Here is an 8890-nt window from a genome sequence, read left to right as displayed (position 1 = left end):
CTGTTTTGTGTAATGAGCTGTTCTGAACCGTGTAGGTGTCAAAGCATAGCATTTGTTTCTTGACTCTGATCACTTCATCAGTTCTGTGGATACGGTTCATTGAGAAAAGTGATAGCTTCCCTAGACCTGGCCTGCTGAGAAATGTTTGAGCGAGACCTTACCAGCTGGGATCGTCACACTATTTTGTACTTCAGAATTTGCAAGACTAACTCTTAGGCCGCCTTGAGTGGCCAAAAGCACTGCCATCCGCCTGTGGTTGAACTCGCTTCCTACCCACAAATAGCAGGTAGGTCACAACACATGGTGTGTTTTGAAAGGGTATTTTTCTCTCCGACTGTTCTATCACACTTCTAATAAAAACCATTCTGTGGTGACCTTTTTGCATTGCTTATTTGTAAAAATACTGCTTCCTAGAGGGGCACCTCGGGGGCTCAGTCTGTTCTCAGCTCAGGTCATGATCCCCGTTCCCTGCTCATCTGGGAGCCCACTTCTCCCTCTTCCTCTGCCCCTCATCCTACTTGTGCTCGCTGTCACTCTTAAGTAAGTGGAATCTTTTAAAACATTTGGATTAGGAATTACCAGTGTTTGCATTTCTAGGAATCGTGTGTATTGTGACTTGGCATGGTCATGGTAACAGTTGTAGGTCCACAAGTTGTCTGTTTCTGTGAGCTCATGTATCCACTGCTTCCTTCCAGAAGTGCTGAAAGTCTGCCTTCAGCTGCTACTGACCAGGTCGTGCTGGGGTTCACGTGCACCCCCAGAGGTATGGAGAGCCTCCGAGGCAAGGTAGAAGTGTTGGGGCTCTGAGTGGGGAAGAGACTTAAAAGGCTCTGCATTTTGGTGTCTGGAAAGTAGGGAGAGGCTCATCAGTAGCTGCCCTGTTGACGTATTTGAGTCTGTGGTCCAGGGAATGGTCTACGGAGGCAGTGACCATAGCTTACTGGAGTTGAGGTAGGTTTGTGTTGGGAGCAGCTCCCTTTGCATCTTGGAAAAGGCAGGGGAAGTTCGTGTATCCGCCAGTCATAATGTGTGTTGCTGTCTTGTCCTGTGCATTGCACGTGCGCTCTGTGTGCCCGCCTGTTGAAAGTGGAATTCTCCCTTCTCCACTGCACAAAACTGGTCTCAAATCTCTGCCCCGCCACTACACACACCACAGTAAGTGCTGTTTCCATTTCTTAACTCCTGTGAGCTCCCACAGATTCATTTGTTTTTGTTTTGTTTTGTTTTGTTTTTTAAAGATTTTATTATTTGAGAGAGAGAATGAGAGAGAGCATGAGAGGGGGGAGGGTCAGAGGGAGAAGCAGAGTCCCTGCTGAGCAGGGAGCCCAATGCGGGACTCGATCCCAGGACTCCAGGATCATGACCTGAGCCGAAGGCAGTCGCTTAACCAACTGAGCCACCCAGGCGCCCCCACAGATTCATTTGAAGCAAATAATTACCCACTTGAGATGGAGAAGGTGCAGGATATGGAGAAAAAGGGGTCATGGTTGTCACAGCATAGCAGCCTGTCCTAGGTTGAAACCATCATTTTATAAGGAAAACTAAAAAAGGTACTTCTGTTTAAAATACTCAGTTATGTTCAGAATATTTTTTTAAGGCATCTTACTCACTCAAGGTAATCAAGTAAAAACTAAATTCCCCAATTATATGATGAAGTAAATTGTCTTAATGAACCAACACAGACTTGCGTGGTTTAAAATTGGTATTTGGTATATAGATACTAGTAGAATATTGCAAACTGTTCTTGCTTTCTTTTTCTTGTCTTACCCATTGGTAATAAATGTTACTGATGGAAATGTTATTTTAGAAGGTGACTGGTCTAGTGTGTTTCCAATTTTTTTTAAAAGATTTTCTCAGCACAAGCAGGGGGAGTGGCAGCAGGAAAGGGAGAAGCAGGCTTCCCTCTGAGCAGGGGGCTAGATCCCAGGACCCTGGATCATGACCTGAGCTGAAAGTAGACACTTAACTTGCCTGAGCCACCAGGTACCCCAGGAAACTGGTAGTTTTTGAAATGTCAGAAGCATTTATTTAAATTATTACTGGCTCAATCAGTAGAGCATGCAACTATAGATCTTAGGGTCATGGGTTCAAGCCCCACATTGGACACAGAGCTCAGTTGAAAAAAAAAAAATACTGTTGTAAACAGGGTAGTTTAAGTATCCTTCAAACACTAGAAGCAGTTTGAGAGTTTCCATAGGCTTGAGCAGCAGGTGGAATTTTAAGATTTTGAGTGGGGACAGAGGGGTCAGAGGGAGAAGGAGACTCCCCCCGCTGAGCAGGGAGCCCGATGTGGACCTCCATCCCGGGACCCTGGGAACATGACCTGAGCTGAAGGCAGACGCTTAACCGACTGAGCCACCCAGGCACCCCGGCGATCCTCTTTAAAGAGCCACACAAAAACATTTTTTTACCTTGTTCTAGTGTTCAATAACTAGTAGTCAAGCAAGTTAGTGATCAATAAACCATCCTGCATGCAACCTTTCCTTAGTCTAATTTAGATCTTAGAACATTAAAGCAGCTATTCTGGTATGTACCTTCTTGTTCAGTAAACACATTGCTGCTGTTCTGATTAGTGTTAGGAGAGTAGTTGGATTTGAAGGGATGTGCAATTAGGAAAGCTCATTGGAATGTATGGTCAGCCCAGATGCTCTGTTTTTATAGGTTGGAAGTTCTAATATATATTACACGGCTCAACTGTGTGTGTGTGTCTGTGTGCGTGTGCATATGCAGATGTGTAGAATACACACCTATTGGTTCCCTAGCCTTTTTCTGGTCAAATTTCAACCTTAGAGAAAAACTGCAATACACCATTTAACGTTTGCCGCATTTGATTTTTTATTCTGTATGTCTTTGACCCTGCTGATCCATTTGAGAATATTGTAGGCGTGACATGCTTAAGTACTTCAGTCAAGTACCTGTTTTTTGCTCTGCAACCCCAATACAAGTATCAGGGTATATCATGGCAATGCGATGACTTACAAATTTCTCCCACTGTTCCAGTAATCTTCTCGGGAGGAAGGGTCCAAGTCCAGTTACCTACACTGTACTAACTTTTAACCTTAATTCATCAGATTTTGAGTTCCAATTTTTTTTTAGCTACTTGGTATATAAGGAACAGATTGGTAGATCCTCCCCAAGATTTACATTCTAACAGATCCTTTTTTTTAGTAGGATCCACACCCAGCATGGAGCCCAACACGGCGCTTGAACTCAGTCCTGGAGATAGGACCTGAGTTGAGATCAAGAGTAGGACCCTGTAACGGACTGAGCCACCCAGGCTATTCTAACAGATCCTTAATGAACCTGTTCTTCCTCCAATTCATCCTGCTCAGTGAGTTTTGGCATCTTGTGGACTCCACATTTCTAGCACTGCCTCTTTTTTGCTCCCAATGCCAGCCCTTTATCATCTCTTGGCACGGGTACGTGCTGCTGGGGGCAACGTCTGTGCTACTTCCCGTCCCATTTCTCTTCCCCCTCCCTGGCAGTGCTGTTCACGGCCTCTTATCACACCTGTAGACCACCTATGAGAAAATCCTTAACCTTGACTCATTTCTCATGCCATTATTTCCTTTTTTTAAACCTCAGGATGTCTTTAAAGTGTACAATTTAGTGGTTTATCCAGTACAGCGTTGTGCAGTCCTCATCACTGTCTGGTTTCAGACGATTTTCATCCTCCCCAAAAGAAACCGGATTCCCGTTAGTCACTCCCTTTCCTCCTCCCCTTTATCCCCCAGCAACCGCTGGCCTGTGGCATTCACATCAGAGGGGCTTGCTGTTTCTGGATTTGCCTATGCTGAGCACTTCATATAAATGGAATCAAATGTGGCCTTCTGTGACTGGCTTTGACTTTGCATAATGTTCTCGTGGTTTATTGGTAGCATGTATCAGTAATTCATCTTTTTTCTACCTGAAGAGTATTCCAATATATGGCTAGATACTTGGGTTCCCATTCCTGGCTCTTCTGCAGTGAACACTCATGCACAAGTTCTTGGGAACATGTTTCCATTTCTCTGCTACATATACCTAAAAGTAAACTTGCTTGGTCATATGATGATCCTGTGTTTAACATTTTGAGGAACCACTTTTCCCAAGTGGCACACCCTGAGAATGGATTCCAGTGTCTTCACATCCTCACCAGCACTTGTTGCTGCCTATTTTTTAAGTTTCAGCTACCCTAGTGGGTGTGCAGTCAGATCTCACGGATTTAGTTGTGCCATTTTTTTCTCTGGTCCTGGCCTAACTGAAACTTCTCCCTTGAAGGCACTGCACCCCCAGAATCCTGTCCCCAAGAGACCTTAGCCCTCACTGTCCTAAAGCCCTCACATTATTGGGCCACCAGTGCCACAATTTGAAGTCTATCACCTAGCTATAAAACACTGTCTTGAAAAAATGATTTACAAAACAATTCGATGGTGTTATTTTTTTTTTTTTTTTTTTTTTTTAAAGATTTTGACGGGGAGCACAAGCAGAGGGAGTGGCAGAGGGAGAAGCAGGCTTCCCGCCGAGCAGGGAGCCTGATGCGGCGCTCCATCCCAGGACCTTGGGATCATGACCTGAGCCGAAGGCAGACACTTAATGACTGAGCCATCCAGGTGCCCATCGAAGGCAGACACTTAATGACTGAGCCATCCAGGTGCCCCTTGATTGATCTTAATTGAATCTTAATTGATCCTCATGAGTTTATAAAGTAGTTAAAGCCAGTATTTCTCATTTTACAAATGGAGACACCAAGGTGCGGAAGTTACTAGCCCAGTGGCAGACAGGTAGTGTGTCCATGATAGACATGGCGTGGGACTCCACGTCTCCATCTCCACACAGATCTGCTGTTTGCTTCCTTTCTGGATGTAGCTCACTTTTCCTGGGTGACCTGAGTAATACTATTTACATGCTTGGTGGTTGACTGTTTCTTGCCATGTCTTCTCGCAAGACTTTCAAGAACAGTGATTCCTGGCCAAGAAGCAAAAGCAGAATCATCCTATTCCCCAGTGGATGCGGATGAAAATTGGTAATACATCAGGTACAACTCCCAAGAGGAGGCATTGGAGAAGAAGCAAGCTGGGTCTATAAGGGATGGCACACATATTTACGCTGCATGAAGGTTATGTGTTCGCATCCTCATCAACATCACTACCACCTGCACAATAGACATGTCCTAAGATTACCTGAGAGAGAGCATGAGCAGGGGGAGGAGGGGCAGAAGGAGAGGGAGGAGCTGACTTCCCACTGAGCAGGACACATGATGAGGGACTCAATTCCAGCACCCTGAGATCATTATCTGGGCCAAAGGCAGACGTTTAACCAACTGACCCACCTAGTCCTTCCCACAATAGACTTGTTTATAGGAAAAATGATTTTTCTGTTACTACATTATCCACCAGTAGGTTCAGTAATATGTGAGACCTTCTGTTTGAAAACAGTTACATTCTTCACACTGTCCGGACCCTTCATCAGCCATCCTTTGAGTTTAACATCTGCTTTCTCTTTACCCGGTGGTGTCCTAAGCCTCAAGACTTTGGGGGAATGATTTATCTTTGTTTTTAATTATGAAGTTTATTTGCACTAAGAGATTCAAATGTAAGAAATTTAGTTTCTTGCATAGTACATTATTTAAATCCTGCAGATTATAAAAATAGCCAACATACTACTTGTAGTTTAGTCTGAGACCATGAATGCATTGAAGTGGCTTGTTTGCTAATCATAATGGTAGTATATACCAAGGAGCAGTAGAAACCTGGAACCTCCCTTACAGAGCAGTGGTGGTCACTGCAGCTGGTGACCCAGGCATGTTTTGGGAAAACCTTTTACTGGGCCACAAAGCGGCATTTAAGAATATTATTTGGGGTGCCTGGGTGGCTCAGCCAGTTGGGCGTCTGCTGCCTTCGGCTCAGGTCATGATGCCAGGGTTCTGGGATCAAGCCCCATGTCAGGCTTTCTGTTCTGCGGGGAGCCTGCTTTTCCCTCTCCCATTCCCTCTGCTTGTGTTCCCTCTCTGGATGTGTCTCTGTCAAATAAAGTCTTTAAAAAAAAATGTGTTAATGTGAACAATAGTCAAAAGTTTGGAGAACGTTGTTGTAATGGCCTATACTCTTAGGGACACCGAAATACGTTTCTACAGAGACCTAGAAATCTATGGACTGCAGCTTGAAAATCAAGTTTTGGTACCAACAGAATTAAAGAAAGGCAAGCATGGGCACTGAAATCAAGGGGCAGTACTCACTTAATATTAACTTCACTTTTTTTACTACATTTCTACAATATAAAATGCTAACAAAATCTGGGACACCTGGGTGGCTCAATCGGTTAAGCATCTGCCTTAGGCTCAGGTCGTGATCCCAGGACTCTGGGAGTTCTGCTTGGGGCTTCTTGCTGAGCAAGGAGCCTGCTTCTCTCCCTGTTTGTGCTTTCCCTGTCTGTCAAATCTTAAAAATACAACAAAGGCATAAGAAAACATTCTATAACCCAAAGAATCCAGTGTTTAGGCAGAATTCTGGGAGGATCCCCATGGCCCTCATCTGGATAGAATATCCTCCCCTTTGGGTATGGGTTGAACTTGTGAATATTGACGTGAGATCTCGCTCCCATGATTACAGTTTATAACACAAAAGGAAATCTTCTGTGACCCAGGCACCCCTACAGATACGCTTTTTTGTGTGTGCAATGGAATTAACTATAATCTTTATTGTAATGGTGGACGTTTCTTACCCCATTGAACAATTTTACTACACCTTTAAAAGTTAGGTAGAATTTGGGGCTCCTGGCTGGTTCAGTCAGTAGAGCATAGGATTCTTGATCTCCAGTCATGAGTTCTAGCCTCACGTTGGTATAGAGTTTACATAAAAGTGGGACACCTGGGTGGCTCAGCCCATTAAGCATCTGACTTCCACTCAGGTCCTGATCTCAGGGTCCTGGGATCCAGCCCCGCATCCAGCTCTCTGCTCAGTGGGGAATCTGCTGCTGCTTCTCCTGCCTCTCCCCCCACTAGTGTTCCCTATTATGTTTAAAACTTCATTTAGTTCTCATTTAATGCTTGTAGCAATTTGAGGAAAGTGGCATCTCCAATTTACTATGAAACGGAAACGGAGATTGTCATTTGCCTGTGGTTTCACAGTGGGTAAAATGAGGTAGGCTTCAATTTAGGTCCTTCAGGTTAGAGGCCAGACACTACTTAAGTAGACTGCCTCATGCAATGGACTTCACCCTCATCAGTCCCCCAAAAGTACATTGCCGAAGGTCAAGGACGATGGTCCCACCAAATTCAGAAATTGTGGAAACCTTTTCTTTGGCTTCTCAGAGCAATTTGTAGAGCTGAACACTATTTTCCCCCAATTTTTAAGATTTTAAGTAATCTCCTGGGGCGCCTGGGTGGCTCAGTCGGTTAAGCGACTGCCTTCGGCTCAGGTCAAGATCCTGGAGTCCCGGGATCGAGTCCCGCATCGGGCTCCCTGCTCGGCAGGGAGTCTGCTGCTCCCTCTGACCCTCCTCCCTCTCATGCTTTCTGTCTCTCATTCTCTCTCTGAAATAAATAAAATCTTAAAAAAAAGATTTTAAGTAATCTCTACACCCAAAGTGGGGCTAGTACTTTCAACCCCGAGGTCAAGAGTTGCATGCTCTACTGAGCCAGCCAAGTGCCCCTTTTTTCTCCAATCTTAATGTTTTCACCTATGTTAAATTGTTCATGGTAAAAGACTGCTATCTTTTTTTTTTTTTTTTACCTTTGTATCTTTTTACCTTTCTAATCCATCATAGACCAATACTTTCGTGATCTAATAATGAATTGTTACAAAAATGAAATTGGGGCGGTTCCTGGTTGGCTTCTTAAACTCAGCATCCAACTCTTGGTTTCAGCTGAGGTCATGATCTGTGGTTCATGACAGCAAGCCCTGAGTCAGGCTCCCAGCTCTGAAGATTCTCCCTCTGCTCCTCCCCCCTCTCACAGGCGTGCACGCTCTCCTTATTCTCATGTGCTCTCTCTGGAATAAATAAATCTCTGGGACTTGATCCCAGGATCCGGGGATCATGACCTGAGCCGAAGGCAGATGCTTAACCGACCGTGCCACCCAGGCGCCTGGGATATTCTTTCAGATACTATTTTAACTCCCACATCCTCTAGGACAAAGTATATAGCAACTTTTTTTTTTTTTTTTTTTTTTTAAGATTTTACTTGACAGACACAGCGAGGGAGGAAACACAAGTAGGGGGAGTGGGAGAGGGAGAAGCAGGCTTCCCGCTGAGCAGGTTGCCGGATACGGTGCCTGATCCCGAGATCATGACCTGAGCTGAAGGCAGACGCTTAATGACTGAGCCACCCAGGTGCCCCAAGTATATAGCAACCCTTAAATTGAGCTCATGGTAAACATCCTATGTTTGAGTAGCAAAACTCCCAAGGATAGTGGGCTGCTTTGCACCTCTTCATTGGCCTTCAATCTCTGTGGTCACTGGCCACTAAGGCTTTGGATGCTCGGAGAGCTTTAGGACAAACAGATCGGTTCTAGTCTTTAATGCCCAGTCCACTTGGCTTGTGAGAGTCACCTTGAGCCTCGAAGAGACTTCTAGAAAGTACAGATGATGTATGCTTGTCCAGAGCTGCTGAAGCATAGCTCCAGGGCTGGGGCCTGGGGATCTGCGTGTTTAGCAAGGACTTTGACTGGTTGGAAGCACAGCCAAGATGCAGACCCATGCTGTGATTCAGACTCCCCTGTTCCAGTTGAGAATATTAAAACCCCCCAACGTGGAAATGAGTTGCCAGGTTCATATTATAAGAGGCCAGGCCAGAATTTATACCTTTTGAGGGCCTACCTGAGTAATAGCTACATCCTGTGCATGCTGAAATGTTAGAGAAAGTAAATATTTAGAACAAGATGTACAGTATCAAGTTGAGAAAGTCGTTCTG

The sequence above is a fragment of the Mirounga leonina genome, unplaced genomic scaffold, assembly GCF_011800145.1.
Source record: "Mirounga leonina isolate KUSES-001 unplaced genomic scaffold, KU_Mleo_1.0 Mir_174, whole genome shotgun sequence".
Classification (NCBI taxonomy): domain Eukaryota; kingdom Metazoa; phylum Chordata; class Mammalia; order Carnivora; family Phocidae; genus Mirounga; species Mirounga leonina.
Note: the sequence above shows the minus strand (reverse complement) of the source record.